A 16,089-nucleotide genomic window follows, 5' to 3' on the forward strand; every position below is an offset into this window, starting at 1 on the left:
TTATTTAAATAACATTAACAACTTTGTGTAGCTGTAAAGAGCCTATGCTGTAAGCCTAACTGATGTTGGACCGTCACACAAAATTTATTTGAAAAAAAAAAGTATTACATTTATATCTACATTGATGTCAAAACCTAGAGACTTTCAAACATCAACATGTCATTTATTAATATTCATGTCAAAATGACTTATAAACATCTTTTCCTATTCTATTTTGCCTGGAAACGCTTCCAATACACTCGTGTGTCATGTGAAAAATAGGCGTTGGATCTATTTCTAGCATGCACCTGTTTTCAGCGCGGCTCGAGCCACACGTGACACAGGCGTGTCACGCAGGCAGTGTGTAAGCTCTAACAGAGGTGGAAGAAGTGTTCAGATCCTTTTCTTAAGTACTAATTAAAAGTACTGATACCACACTGTAAAAGTAAAAATCCTGCATTGAAAATGTTACTTAAGTAAAAGTATGTAGCATAATCAGGAAAATGTACTTAAAGTATTAAAAGTAAAAGTACTCAATGCAGAAAGATCCTCACATTTTATATAATGGAAACAAACAGTTCTGTGTTTAATGGTATAATCATTTCAGCTAGACTTATTGGCCTATATATTGTTGAGTAGTTTTGTCTACAATAAAACATTGTATTTTATAAACTACATGTGTTTTGTGTGCAAAGAAATCTTAAGTAACTTGTAACTAAAGCTGTCAGATTAATGCAGTGTAGTGAAAACTATAATATTTGTCTCTGAAAAGTAGCAGAGTAAAAGGAGAAAGTGGCATGACAAGAAAAGACTCAAGTAAAAGCAATTGTACCAGCATATTAATGCTTCTAGACTGAAAGTTTTTATTTGTTACAACTAAAGAGATGATGATACTGAGAATAATAGGCAAATGTTGCAGCCATAAAATGTGCTCCACTTGTTTAGTTTAAGGATGGATGCACCAAGTGCATGCAGTGCCAAGGCAGTTCTCTGCTTGAGGCTCAGGGCAGCCCAGCTGTTGGATGTAGTGCACAAAGTAGTGCAGGGTCAGGTGGGGGTATCATTAATTAAAAGCATGTGCTCCACGGAAGTGCCTCTCTGCAATGCAATAAAACAAGTTTATAGGCCTCCGCTGCCCACATTCTTTTTTGCCCACTTTTCATCTCTATGACAAAATGCCCTCTTGCTGGTCAGAGCATAACTCTCTGCCCACTGACAGCTCCAGGATTACAACTGTGGGGAAAAGGGTGAGGTGAGACGGAATGGGAGGTGACAACTGGGCTCCTCAAAGTCATCATGGCATGCAACAGCGTGCATGCTGATCAGTTGTGGGAGAGATGAAGGAGGAAGGATGGCAGGACAGGATCGTATGGCCCGGTCCCTGGGAAGAACAGCCACCTGATCCCACAGCTGCTGGTGCAGCCCAGGCGCCTCTCACTCTCCCACTCAATAGGTGGAGACAGGAAGGGCTGACATGAGCAGAGTGATATGACTGGAGCCTCAGCTGTTTCCATCAGCTCTTTGTGTCTGCGTTCACACCTAGGCTGTTCACATCAGATCTTAGATAAACAGTATCACTGTCAAAAGCAGTGGTGGAATGTAACTAAAATACATTTACTCAAGTACTGTACTTTCTAAATGTGAAATATGTGTACATTTATTTTATTCTAAAACGCAAGTGCTGTGAAATTGGGGCTTTTAACCCCAATTTATAAGATATCTAATTCAATTTGTTTCATCCTTATCAATGTGCATAGGTACAGCACTATATTTTCATAAACTAATACTTTTGGCAATACAATGTGGAATGCATTGTGAATGCATAGTTGTTTTTTGGAGAGGATATGAAAAAAACATGGGATTCAGGTAAGGAAAGTGCAGGCTAACATCAAAGCCATCACACAAAAGACAGGAAGAGCTATCCCATGAAAGATTGATGAGGCACTTAAAACTAAGATTAAAAAAAAACTATAAAGGAAAACAAAAAGGAATCTTTTATAACTCATCATAAACAACAGAGGGTCTTCGCTTTCACAAGAGAACTCCTGAAATATAGATTACTGGACTTGCGACCCGGGATGACTGGTGTGCTGTACCAAGTCTGTCTGTTTCAGCTGTGATGGGTCTTGATAATGGGTCATGATTTATGGATGCCACAGAAGAAGGAAGAAAAATGAGTTCCCTGCCCTCCATTGTTTTATTAATCCTTCAACACTTGATCTTAGACCTTTGGCCTGGGATCTTTTTGTGTTTTAGAAACAACCAAAACGAAATGACAAACATAGGAAGAGGCATTTCCCATGAATCGATATCAGAAGCACTATGTGCTTCACAGTGGTACAGCAAAAGCTTTTCAAACAATTAGAAAAGACTGCCATTGATTGAATGTGTATGAGTCTCTGTTGGCATAAGACAGAGGCTTTATTGCTGCAAGGGGCTTCTTTTAAAGTGTTCAGACAGTTTGGTGCCTGGTGTGTGAAATCTGTGATATCAATACTGAAATCGGAGTGTGAGTGTGTGTGTGTGTGTGTGTGTGTGTGTGTCTCTCTCTCTCTTTCTCTCACACATACACACAAAGTGACAGATATAGGTGGGCTATTTCCTGGTCAAAATCCATAGGTTATTGAGAGGTTTTACCACCCTAGCAAAACAGCTCTAAGCATTGCAAAGTGAGTGTGTCGGTCAGTCGGTCCAGCAGTCCAGACTACAATATCTAGCGTCTACTTGACGGATTGCCATGGAACTTGGTACAGTCACCCCTGGTCCCCAGAGGATGAATCCTAATGACTTTTGTCTTTTAGTTTACTGCAATCAACATGATGACATTTCTCTCAAACAACTTGATTGATTACTATGGAATTGGGTACATACTACTGTGCTTTTTTCTTTTTTTATCTAGCACAACTAGCATGTCAAACTCTTCACATATACTGTACAGTGAAATATTGTAGCATCTACAAGAAGGATTTGCACAAACTTTTGTACAGACATCTGTGGTTCCCAGGCGATGAATCCTAATAATTTTATAAACCCCTGACTTTTCCTCTGTAACGCCAATTAATCTTAAATGGGCGCTATGCAGTTTTGACCATTTCTTCGCTGTTTTGCTTTTTGCTCACAGGTTTTTCAGTCAATTGTTCGGAATAGATATTTGGCATCTCCGATGTTTACTTACTCGGTCAGCCTGTCATTTCCTCTTTCTCTGTTCCTCAGACAATGCTTTCCTAGCTTTCTGCTTCTTTTTTGCCGGCTCAGCCGTGACGATAATGTGAAAGACTCGGAAGAACTCCATCGCTACCTTGATAACAAGTTCCTGAATGGCCGTATGTAGCAAAGCAATGTGTGACATTGCGAGACCTGATATCACGCAATATTTTCTGACGTTGAGTCCTGCGACTCGACGGCCTAAAGTTGCAAGGGTGGCTTTTCCGCTCAACGGCGCTAGGGGGAAGCGAGACAACAACCATTCAACTCGAAAAAAGTCATATAACCATTCCATTGACTCCAAAGCTGTTCATTTAAAGTAAATTAAGCTTAAAAAACAGCATTGTCCCCTTTTAAAGCCCTGTTGTGCTTAAATACAGTTTCACAGAGCCATCAGCCCGGCTGTGATCGCTTAGTCTTGTTCATTGCTGCCCTCAATTTACCCCTCACTGTCAGGTCTACCCCATTTATTGCCACATAAAAATATTATCTAAGACCCATCTTTTGATTTTGAGTCCCCACAATTAACATAACTAGATAATTGCTTTAATTCAGCCTATTTTCCTTTAAAGCTTTTTTTCTACTTTTCCTCGTTTTGCTTATCAAGTTTAACCGCTCTGTGAAGTTTAAAAGCTCTGTGTTTTATTTAAATATGCTCTGTAAATTAAATTAAAAAAAAGAACTTGACTGTTTAAATCAGCTTGAATGATTTGAACACAGAAGATCTATACTAACTACTTATATGTATGGCATTAACCAAATTGCATTTTTTTTAATGTCCTGATTTGAGTTCATGGTACATTTCACATGACATCACAATGCTGGAAATAAATTACTGTACACTTACATAGAGCGGCCACTGATAAGTGTTTCCTGACAAGCTGCCATCTTACTGTGGGAATTTAAATCCCCTTGAGGGTGGAATTAGTCATGTTAATAACAACTTTTTAATTCCATCAGATGGTAGCAAGAGGGAGATAGAAAAGCAGTTATCAGACAGCCAAAGCTGGAATGCTGATCATGTATTTTTAATGAACTCGTGGTAAGATCAGACACTGAAAAGGGCTAAACATCTCTGGGATATTTAGTTCCTCTAAAAGCCACAAATGAAATGAACAAATGTCTTGGGTTATGAAGTAAACAGTGGTGGTAGCAACTTTAGCATACAGTGGCGACACTGGAGGGAGAGATGTTTGGCTGGCTGTGACCTTTAAGATGGTTTTCAAATCACCCAATAGGGGTCGTGAGCCTATTGGTTTTTTTCCCCAAGGCTGTTTTTTACAAAAGAAAGTATACAAGAACACAGCATATATGTTTTTAATCTTTACTGTAGGTACTATACACACAAACACATCATACACTCCAGGCCCTGAGGGAACTAAAGGGGCATTCACTCACTTTTCAGTATAGATATTATTTGAGACAGGTGTTCAGAGAAGCTTAACGAAAAGAGGAAATATATTGAGGTTGTAACAAAGCTTTTCTCAGTGTGTTGTAGTTCTGCCTCTTGAGGGTTGTACAGAAAGACGCATGCAAGAATATTAAGAAATTCTGAACTGAACTTTACAACAATTTCCTTTTTTTCTCATGTTCTTTTAAATGTTAATAGTGTATGTGTGTGTATGTGTGCAACCCTGTCTCCTGAAAAAAACATGTTCCCATACAACTAAAGCGCATTTTCAATTACATTTTGAGCATGTGGTTAACATTGTAAACTAAAGCAAACTACAACTACTTAGTTAGGTTTCGGCAACAAAACCAGAAATATACTGATTTTCTTTTAATTTAAGAGGCTGGAGGAGTTTAGTCAAAAAAAAAAAACTCCCTTTGCCAATAATACATTTTTCTATGACCCTTCAAAACGACTTAGGAACAATTTATTGATGTCTTCTGTACTGGTTTGCGTTTGGCAAAGATGTACAGATATCAATTGTTTTTTACAGCCATGACATACATGATTTAACCTCTGCTTTCTTATTTTACACATCACACTCCACAATTATGGTGGCCATTCCAGTAGATTTGCTCACTAACATTGTTGTGGGAACACAACATGCATGGAAACTAAATGCACACTTCCTGAATTACTGCATTACTTCAAATACTAAGTTACTCCTCTAGTAAACTAGTATTCACATGAAATGAATCAATAAAACAGTAAGACCATTTAACAAAGCAAACTGGGTAATAACAAATTCAACCAATGATCTGGTTGCTATGAACTCGTCACTAGGCTTCCTCAGTCATTGTATATTTTAGCATAGGTTATCCAAAACTCAATTTCTCAGACGAGCGTCAATTTGGGAGCTTGCTACCACTCCTCCCATCTCAAATGCCTTGAAAAGGCTGTCGTTTGCACAATTTCACAAATAATCACCGGGACCAAGAGGAAATTTGAGTCGGGTACGGCTGCAGCCTGTAGACCTCCTGTTTCATGCCCTCCCAGCTGCGTGCTGTCTGCAAGCTTCAACTTTAAAAAAATAAAAGCTTGCATCTGGTCCGCTATGTTTTTGTACTTTGGTGTTTTTGATGTTTTTGAACTAAACAGCGCGGCAATCATGCTAATGAATAGGATTATTTTTTCAGCAGATGCCTTCCTAAACACACTGTCTTACTAAACACACAGCAAAACACTAAACACATTTGTATGCATTTGCCACAGAAATGTATCATGATGTCACTTTCAATGCAATGGCTTTTAATTGAACACACCCATGAACTAATTGGTTAAACACAGCCACCAGGTTTGCAAACACATGATTGCTTAATTGTAGACACACCAATCAGGTTTAAGCACTACATAAAATGCAGCAGGTAAGTTCACCTGCCTTCAACCAAAATGGAACAAGTCAGAAGAAGAAGAAGAATGAGAATGAGAATGAGAATGAGAATGAGAATGAGAATGAGAATGAGAATGAGAATGAGAGTAAGAGCGGGAATTCACAGAGGAGGAGAAGGAGGAAGAACTGGAGGCCCAACCAGAGGTAGAGGCCGAGGTGGAGAAAGAGGAAGACCTGAAGCCGGAGAATGTGCTCAAAGAAGAAGAGGACCAAATTTACCAGATTAAATTCGTGCAACACTGGACCATGTTGTGAACCACGGATTGACGCTGAGGAAGGCTTGACTAAGAGTTCAGCCAAATCTTAGCAGATATACAGTAGCATCTGTCACAAGGACATTTTGACAAAGAAACAGGTCAAAAAAAAATTGTCTACAGTTACAGTAATCAGCTGCTTATCTTATGGACCATATCGGCACTTTTGATACCCCTTCCTGTGACATGTTACAGTAGGTTACATGTATTATTTTTCTACATAGGATTGAGGGTCGAGAACAACAAGGAGGAAGGGGTCCCATATTCACGCAAGAACAAGAGAGAGAGATCATAAACATAGTTTTGGCTAATAATGCTGTCAGGCTCAGAGAAATCCAAGCCAACATAATCGGTGACCATGCCATTTTCAATAATGTCCGTCAGGTCTTTCTGTCAACTCTGGCACGCATCCTGAAAAAATATCAGGTTCAAATGAAACAAGTTTATTGAGCGGAATTCAGAGAGGGTTAAACGGCTGCTGCATGAGAATGTGGAGGTACGTATGTATTTTTCACTCTAGCACTGTGATGTTGCATACTGCACACATGACCTTTTTAAAAGTGCACTGACTGTATACTAGATCCATCCTGAAATAAACATTCTTTTCTTTCACTGTATTTCAAAGAGTTTTACAGATGGATGCTGAAGAAATCTTGCATGAATACATGTACATAAGGGAGGCAGGGTTCAACCTTACAAAAACAAAAAGGAGAAGCAGAAATATCATTGGCCACAGGGCTATAGTCAATGTCCTGGGGCAATGTAGGGGCAACATCACCCTTTGTGCTGCCATAACACAGGATAGGGCCCTCCTCCGTCAAGCCAATATGGGCCCTTACCACACACCTCACATTCTCTCATTTGTGGACCGATTGTGCAACATCGTCACAGCAGTTAACCAAATGCACCAGATGCAATACATTGTCATCTGGGACAATGTGTTATTCCACCGCTCTGCTCTTGTCCAGAACACGTTTTGTTGTTGATTCTCCATGTTGACATGTTGACTTATTTGGGTATGTGGAGAGAAATAAATTATATTTTCCTCAGTCTGCAGCATTGATATTGGGTAGTGTTTGGGAAACTTAATGTGTATTTGCACTTTCTCTGTGTAGGTCTGAGGTGATCTGCACATTGGGTGTGCGATTGTGCTAATTGTGTGTAATGTTTTAAAAAATCTGTCCCTGCTTTCAAAATAGTGCTTAAGCAATTGAAAAAAACTGTAAGTTGGGCTGACCTTTAAGGTAGACCATCTCTTCTCATTTTAGTGACAAACTGATCCTCTAAGTCTTGCTTTAGTAATCTCTCCTTTTCTGCAACTGACAACCACTAAGCTTTATGCAAATAATTAAGGCAATGGTGTCACTAAAATGCAAATGAGCGTAAAATATCATTTGCACCTAAGCACTCTAAGAACCATGGGAAACTCTCAAAACAGAGAATGCAGAATGCGTCTAGTTGTATGGGTACGCAACTTTTAGGAGACAGGGCTGGTGTGTGTGTGTGTGTGTGTGTGTGTGTGTGTGTGTGTGTGTGTGTGTGTGTGTGTATAACATCAAAAAAGATTAAACGTAAAACTTTCTGTTTAATATTTAAAATATTGAAAACTAGGCCTGACTGCCTGATGGGACAAGACATAGATAGTATAATGTTTGTTTCTTGTTTAAACGTTTTATTTGATAAAAAGTCTGAGTAAATGCTGCAGTGATTCTCACAGCTGTGTGAATATATGAATGCTGAAGCTACGGGAAGCATACAGTAGGTCTCATTACATTATAGGTTGTAACTCATTGTAATTGCAAATGTAAAAGTGACATTTTACCTAAAATCAGTCTTTTGAGACACTCAACTTGAAAGGTGTCTTTAAAACATTTATAATTTGCACCTTTAAACATAAGTCAGCTTGAGGTCATGTTAGTTACAGTAAATAGTGACACGTTTTCATTGCACATAAAGTTAAAACATCCACTTAAAATTCTCATAGCACCTCTTCCACATAATCTACCAGTTGTCTGTCCATCCAAAATGCTGAGCTGATGAGCAGGATTGTGAATTTTAGAGCAATCTCATACTCTCTCACTGTCAGAAGAACTGAGTGTTGTAGATTTTTTTGTTTGGCACATATTGAATTCACAGATGGGGAGTGGAAGTGCATTATAATGAGGTTTCTTTGGCCATTCCAATACTTTTTTTCCCCACTGAGAAAACATTGCAATTGCTTGAAACTGTCACAAATCCAAGCAAGAGTCAAAACTTTTTACAGCCACCTTTCAAACATGCAGGGGGAGAGGCACTTTAGGGTTATTTATTGAATAATTGGATATTAAAACAAGGAATTTGTTAAATGCCAAATGCCAATTTAACTGCCTTTTCATGTAAATGTAGAGTATTTAACGTTGCTGTCGGACAAAAACCTTGTGTCCAAAACCGTTGCTTTTCAGGAAATGAAAAACGCTCATTTGAAAACATTTTATTAAGTAATTTACCTTCAACAATGTCAGTTGCCTCCGCATTGTTTTAAAGTCCCATTGGATTACATTTTCTTTTAACATTAATATTTGTTCCCCCAGCTTGCCTATGGCCCCCCAGTGGCTAGAAATGGCAATAGGTGTATCCTGCTCTGCCTTTGAGAAAATGAAAGCTCAGATGGGCCAATTTGGACCTTTCCCCTTATGACCTCTCTGCTTTGCCCGTCCAAAGAATTTGGCCCAGCCATGACAGAGAAACGTCATGGATTTCAAACAAGCAAAGTGGCAGTTGGTCAAGGCCACACCCCCAGCCTCCACCTTGCCCCCCCCTCTCTCCTCCTCAAAAGCTACAGACTCAGAAATGGCACATACTAAGGAAAGCTCATTATGGGACTGGCTCTAGTGGCTGTAATTCTGCACCAAGGATGAATTTTGGGAAAGAGACTTCAGGAATGGTATTAGGGGACCACTAAGGTCTATATAAAAGCACTCAAAGAGTACCATGTAATGAGACCTTTAAATATTTGTAAAACCCACAGAGTTGGGTGACCAATAGTATTAATTTATCAAAATTATATATATATAAATATATATATATATATTTGTATATATATATATATAAATATATATATGTGTGTGTGTGTTTAAAGTAACACATATACTTTTAATAAAACATTTCCCATTTATATAATGTTAGAGATAAAGTTGTTTCTTAGTGACAAGACCGACCATCTCTAGTATTTAATTCTACGGCTTTCTTTGTCATATTCAGGTGAATATGTGATCACTTTGTCCTATGAAACTATTTAAAACAGTTACTAAGCCACTGGGCTTTTAAGTTTTCTATCGGCATGAGCACAAATGTATAACCTTTTTAACAAAGGCTCACTTGCTCTGCCTCAGGCCACACTTGCCAGTTTGCTTTCTTGTCAAGGCAGAAAGAAAACCTACATAAGAGAGAAGCACGCATAGATGAAAGAGAAGAACATTGGTGACAAGTCAAATCTCTGACAGACAGATGCTGAGAAGCTGATAGCATTCAATTTACATTGTCTGGAATACACATTTACACATCAAACACTTGCCCAGCTTGTTTAAAAGCCATGTGCTTTAAGAATATGTCATTTTTATGCCAGCAGAAAGGGGAACAAAAACTGGAATTGTGTCTTGTAAGCATATTTGCACACAGAATGTGCACATAGAAATACAGCAACACAATGCTGAATCCACATGATTGGGAACAGAATGTGCCCAGGAATATGCAAAGAAAGATATGCACACCAGCACAATGAGATAGACTTGACAACAAAAGACAGACACATATTTAGCTTTGATACCAGATATTCACACCAACATCAAGTCATTCCATCTCACTGCTTTATATGTACCAACATGCTGTTGGAGTGAAGACTGACAATAATAGACTGAAACTGTTAAAGGATAAAAAACAGGATAGGTTAAAACTTAAATCAAACATATTTTATTAGTATGGCTTTTATGTTTTTTTCATTGATGTATTGTAAAAAAATCTAGTGTTTACTCACTTAAATGAACGTGTAGATGTGTTATGGTTGTGTATGTGTTTCAGTTAACTGTTTTATTTCGAAGTCTGTTTTCTCCGTTGTCGGGTCTTGTTTTACTTCCTGCCTTGTGTTTACCAGCCTCAATGATTGTCTGCCCTGTCTGTGCCCTTCTGTAGTGGAGTAAAAAGTACACTATTTCTTTCTGAAATGTAGTGGAGTAGAAGTAGAAAGTGGCATGAATAGAAAGCACTCCAGTAAAGTACAAATACCTCACAAGTACAGTTCTTGAGTAAATGTACTTAGTTACAGTACATTCCACCACTCTCTGTGGGTCTTTTCTAACTTAACATGCTACATAGTCTTCTGTAATTGCACCTTTCAAAACCATTAGATATCACTGTTGAATAAGAAATTTAAAAATATGTAAATCTGAAATGTCATTTCTTGGTTTGGGTTAAAACCAAGATGTAGTTAAGGTCATTGGACCTTGCTTACAATCATAACTATGTGGTCAAGGTTACAGAACAATCGTGGTCGAGGATTTAAGAATCCCATGTTGATTATTGGTGGGAAATAAGAAATAAGAAAAACAGCTGTCTCCTTATCCATCCCGACCTTCTTAAAGGACAAGTGTAACCGCCGCTAGGGGGCTTTGTCACTTGATTATTTTGGGGCATTTGCTGAAATTACTTTATCTGAGCTGAGGTGTACAATCTTGTTTTTGTGGTTTAACCTTACTGTAGTGATGTTGATGTGAATTCTAATGTATGCTGGCCACACCGTGACATCGCTGTTGTTTGTGGTTACATGTGCAACAGAGCACACTTTTGACCACAACCCTTGGTCAGTGACAAAACACACTTTTAACCTGGTGTTAAGCTACTTATTAAACACTTTTCAAACGCACTGTTTAATACTTAGTTTGCATTAAGACATTAATCTGTGCCACAATGTGTTCATTAATTAATTCATAGTTTTATGTTAATTAATACAAACATTCAAAGCGTTATTAATGGACCTAACTAAGATTTTTAACAAATTAAAACAACACACAAAAACTGATTTGCGTGCTTGTTTTACAGCTATTTCTGCAGCTAAAGAACATACAATGGATCATTACCAATTGCAAAAAAATAAAAGAACAATGGACTGTTGTATAACAGACCATTCTATAACACATTTAAGATTTGTAAAAACACACTTTTTTACACTACATCACAATACAATAGGTTTGTAAGCGTTGTGTATTCTTTCAGCCATGAGTCTCTTCTCTCATCTCTGATATTGATCATTCTTCAACTGTGGACTGGAGTAGGGAAGTGTGAATGCTTGTTTGTTGCATGGTGTTTTTCATTTTTATTTTAACCCTAGTTAACAGTATAATGAATTGTTGGTATTTAAAGACAAAGTGGCAATGTATGTCATCATAGAAATTACAAGATAAACATTCAAGTCAAATCCAAAGTTTTCAAAAGTAACCATGTTAAAAAATAACTGAATAACTGATTTAGCTAGGGTAAATAACCACTGTCTCTCGTTGATTGTGTGCATGTGCTTGTATTTCGTCTGTTGTAGACAGATCAATATTTTTTTATGGAGCTGTGCTGTACATATTAGTGCACAGGCCCCTATATCAAACAAAAATAATCCAATGTAATGGGTGTGTCAATGTAAAGAATCATCTTTTTGATATTTAGCAGATGCCCTTAATCCTCAGCCTTGACCGCAAAGAGCACAACAAAGCAAGATACAGTTCTCCTCATGCATGGCTGATCTCAAATTATGGGAGAAAATCTTTGTGACTAATTGCAGATCCATCTTCTAATGTTATTCATGTATGTTAGTTACTGGAAAACATGCCTGGCAGCCATCGATCCTAAGTCACTGGGCCTGGAGGCAGACATATCTTTATTGTATTTGACCTAAACAGCCCTTTCATCTTACTTACAGTATTGACAGCACACAGGGAGAGAGAGAGAGTGAGGCACAGAAAAAGAGAGAGAGATTTACTCTATCCTAATTTGTTCCTGATCACTTTTTCCAGATTCTCCTTAAGCACATTTGTATTAAAGTGGATTTGATGTGTGACGGTTCCTGGATGAACAATGGGGAATATTGAGAAGTTGTAGCACAACAATTAATTTCCACAGATAAAAAAAGTTTTTTTGTTCTGACTGTCTTATGTAAAACACAGAAAATAAAAGGGAAAGAGAGCAAATGGAGTTTTTATTGCAATGCATCCAAATATATCCAGGCAATGTGTTACCAAATATGCGGGACCTATTTATGTCAGTGAGCATCAGTGCATCCCACTTACAGACGGAGAGTACGGCTTCGACTCCTCAGCATGGCCGGGCATACAACGCGTGTCACAGACATAGAAGAGACAGCCTTATTGTTAAGGGAGCTGCAGTCACCTTTTAACCCATATTATTATGGCTAGATTACACCCCTAAATAAGATCTCCACTTCCAAGGCCAGAAGACATTAATGTGTAATGACCAACTCAAATGACCCATGACTGAGCTAGGGGGAAACACGCCTTAGGGGCAAACTGGAATCTACAGAGTAGTCCTTATAGTTTGAGGCATTCAATTATTTTCCACTTAGTATAGTGATGACTATGGGAAAGTCTAGTAAGGCTTCCAACTTCTATGTGTAGTACGAAAGTAGGAAAGTTTTGGTGTTATCACATTGTGCTTAAAGATAGTGAGGTGTTTGCAAAGGGAGAGGGGTGGGGGAGAGATAGCGAGATTGGGAGATGGAGGATGGGGAGGATGGAGATTGTGCTGCATGCAAACTCTGAATAGTTTCTTACAGCAGAAGGAGCACAACGCAGAGACGCCAGGCTGTGTTGCTCGATGCTAACCACTGTTGGCAATGAGGGGGATGGGCTCCGCCCACACATGCAGGCATCGCCCATGAGGCTGCCGCTGATTGAAATGGAAATTTGGGAAGTAATGCTTCGGAGGGTGGAAGTGTCTCGCTCTCCCTGCCAGTCAGTCTGTCTGTTCATCCTGCTGTGCTTTATTACTGTCACTTTCTGTTCACATTAACCTATAATCACTCATGGCACATAATCACTTTCAGTGCGTTCAGCTCCAAAATTCACGTACAAGCTCCAAACTTTAAGGACGTTGTTGTGGAGGTGATAGTTCTACAGATTCCTTTTTTGAATTGGCTGTGAAGAGTAGCAAAGTTAACTCTTAAAAAACTCTTTAATCTTTAAATCTAAATAATACTGATATTGTTAAATTGTGTCATAACTGCCCAAATTAATTCATTGGATCAATTTGATTTGAATGCAGTTTAATAAGAATACAGTTTGGAAGATGAATGTTGATCCAAATTGCAACTATACTCATCCTCTAGCTGGCCTCATAGAAAGCCTATAAATGTTTACAACATACTATTAAGTAATTTATTGAATCATATAAACTTGTACACATATTGTAAGTTGAATGAAGCTGCTAATAAATAATGATTCATCTCGTAACAAGATACTTGACAAAATGTACTGGCAATGTACTGATGTTAAATGTCACAAACAGCACAGCAGCTTTTTTCCCATTCATGCTTGGTTCTTTCGTTTCTGTGTCTGTGTTAAAAGGCAAGATATCAGAATCTTTAAATCTTTGATTTATGCATCCCTAACACATCAGAGAACAAAGCCGAACTATGCTAGCAAGAGGTTTGACAGTGCAGTTGCAATACAATGTATTCAGTCTGTGTATTTGAAAAGGTCATTAATGACGGCCAGGGACCCCTATGGTCAAAACGCCGATATCTCTTTATAGGGCAAACAGGCCTGAGCCTGTCCCTGCTGTGCCTCTCTGTCAAACCCTGGTGTGTGTCACTTTCCAAACAATACCCAAACAAAATCACCCACGTCATCCTCCATCTATTTTGTTATAAAAGATCAAAAGCCCTGGAGCACTAAAGACGAGAGGAAAAGGGTAAATTATATGCAAAGTGAGGGGAGTACGGGGTGTTTGGTTCAGAAGGCTGCAACCTTGTTTATATGGTGAACAAAATCTCTCCCTGTTTGAAGAAAGGTAGTGGACAAAGAGAGCAGGTAAAGTGAGAAAAGGCGGCAATTTAGAGGTGAAACTTAGAGTCCACAGCCATGCTAGCAGCTCTGTGTATTTCATTCAAAACCACATTTGCAGAATAAAAGCCACGGGTTCACCACGAATGTCTGTATATTGCCAATGTTCCAACTCATCCAGTAGTGGTTGAGATATTTCACAGGACAGTTTTTGACCTGCAGATGACGCAAGAGGTCACATTCAGAAGGCTTAATCTTCAGGGGACCATGATGTCTCTACACAATTTCAAGGTAGTCCATCCAACAAATTCAGTCTCGGCCAAAGTGGTTGATCGACTGACTGAACGACCAATATTGCCATCCCTAGAGCCATGCCTTTGGCACAGCTTTGAGAAACATCTGTGCATCTAGATGTTTAAACTCTACTCTAAATAGGCGGTTGTTTCAACATTAGTTCTGTGAAAATAATTCAATGTGTGGTTACATTTTTACATTTAAATATTGTAATTATGGTAATATGTAACATAGAATCTTGTTGTCATACCTATCTCCACAGCACTGTGGAGTAAGGTCTGGCTACACCACACAGACACATTCTAGGACAGGAGAAAAAAAAACATACTTTGAATATTTTTTGGAATATCTTTAAAGAAATCACAATCATTTTGCACATTGCTGAGCTTCAGACACAGCGACGGTGGCTCTACAAAATAGTCTCGCAAAGGAACTTTTGTTAGGTGGAACATTTGCAACCTAACAAAAGTAAATAGCACATTGAAAATGTAATGAAGTTCACTGTTCACAAAATACAGTAACATGAGGAATATTTAAAATTTGCTGGAAATTTGCATGTTTAAACATGATTTGCTCTTCCCAGTGCATTAAAATAAATTTCCAAAAGATGTTTTTTTATTCCTCTTTTTAATCAACTTTAGCATGGGTTAGTAAACTTTCTCAAGCCACTGTACATAAACATAGAAATGCATGGGCCGCCTCTCAATGCCATCTGTACACAACCACATTGTAGTTTGCATAGTGGCCCTCGTCTCCAGAATATATTTTATAGACTCACCACATCTCATCCAATTCAGGTGTTTTGTGTGTGTGTGTGTGTGTGTGTGTGTGTGTGTGTGTGTGTGTGTGTGTGTGTGTGTGTGTGTTGTAAAGCTGAGGGGTAGGACAGATGGAGCAGCAACAGCGGTTTTAGGTTAATGTCAGATTTAAACATGAATCAAGTCCACAGAAAAAGTTGAAATTGATTTAGGATTTTCAGAGATTTTAGCACACGTTACTGATTCTCATCCCCTGATGTATTGATTTGGTATAAGCTCTTATTCAGCTCGCACCCTGTTAATAAAAACCAGCTTCAAAGAATAGATGAATCAGCTAGCCGCTGGTATATGCATGCTGGCCAACACTCTCTTTTTTGTTGGACTGGGTTTTAGGCAGGTCCAGTATTATAGAGTTGGATGGCTGACCAGCTGCTGGACACTGGCAGCACCCCGAGGTTTGAATACCTGTAGTACCAGCTGATGGATTTGCAGCTATACTCTTACTTTTCCACTTGCTACTGTAGCACCTTTTAGCATATGGTGGGAGACCAGGAATAGTTCTGACCTAGTTGGAGCTTCTGTACTTCACCATCAAACTTCTATCTCCCTCTAGATTCTGGGTACCAGAGCCAAAAATCTTCACTAACTTTACACTGCAAGCTTTTATGTATGTTGCTTCAATAAGTACTTAGTTTTTACTGGCTGTAGTTAAGCTTTTAAT

The 16,089-nt window shown here is 38.6% G+C and overlaps 1 long non-coding RNA gene across 1 annotated transcript; it reads right to left on the bottom strand.

Annotated features, from left to right (window-relative positions):
• Positions 1–3,164: 3,164 nt before the first annotated feature.
• Positions 3,165–6,063, bottom strand: LOC116687906 (uncharacterized). The gene is made up of 3 exons (XR_004331660.1): positions 5,865–6,063; positions 4,910–4,914; positions 3,165–3,175 (listed from the first exon to the last, which is right to left on the bottom strand). It is a non-coding gene; the product is annotated as an uncharacterized LOC116687906 (long non-coding RNA).
• Positions 6,064–16,089: the final 10,026 nt, after the last annotated feature.

Source organism: Etheostoma spectabile, chromosome 4 (genome assembly GCF_008692095.1).
Source record: "Etheostoma spectabile isolate EspeVRDwgs_2016 chromosome 4, UIUC_Espe_1.0, whole genome shotgun sequence".
In the NCBI taxonomy this organism is placed as follows: domain Eukaryota; kingdom Metazoa; phylum Chordata; class Actinopteri; order Perciformes; family Percidae; genus Etheostoma; species Etheostoma spectabile.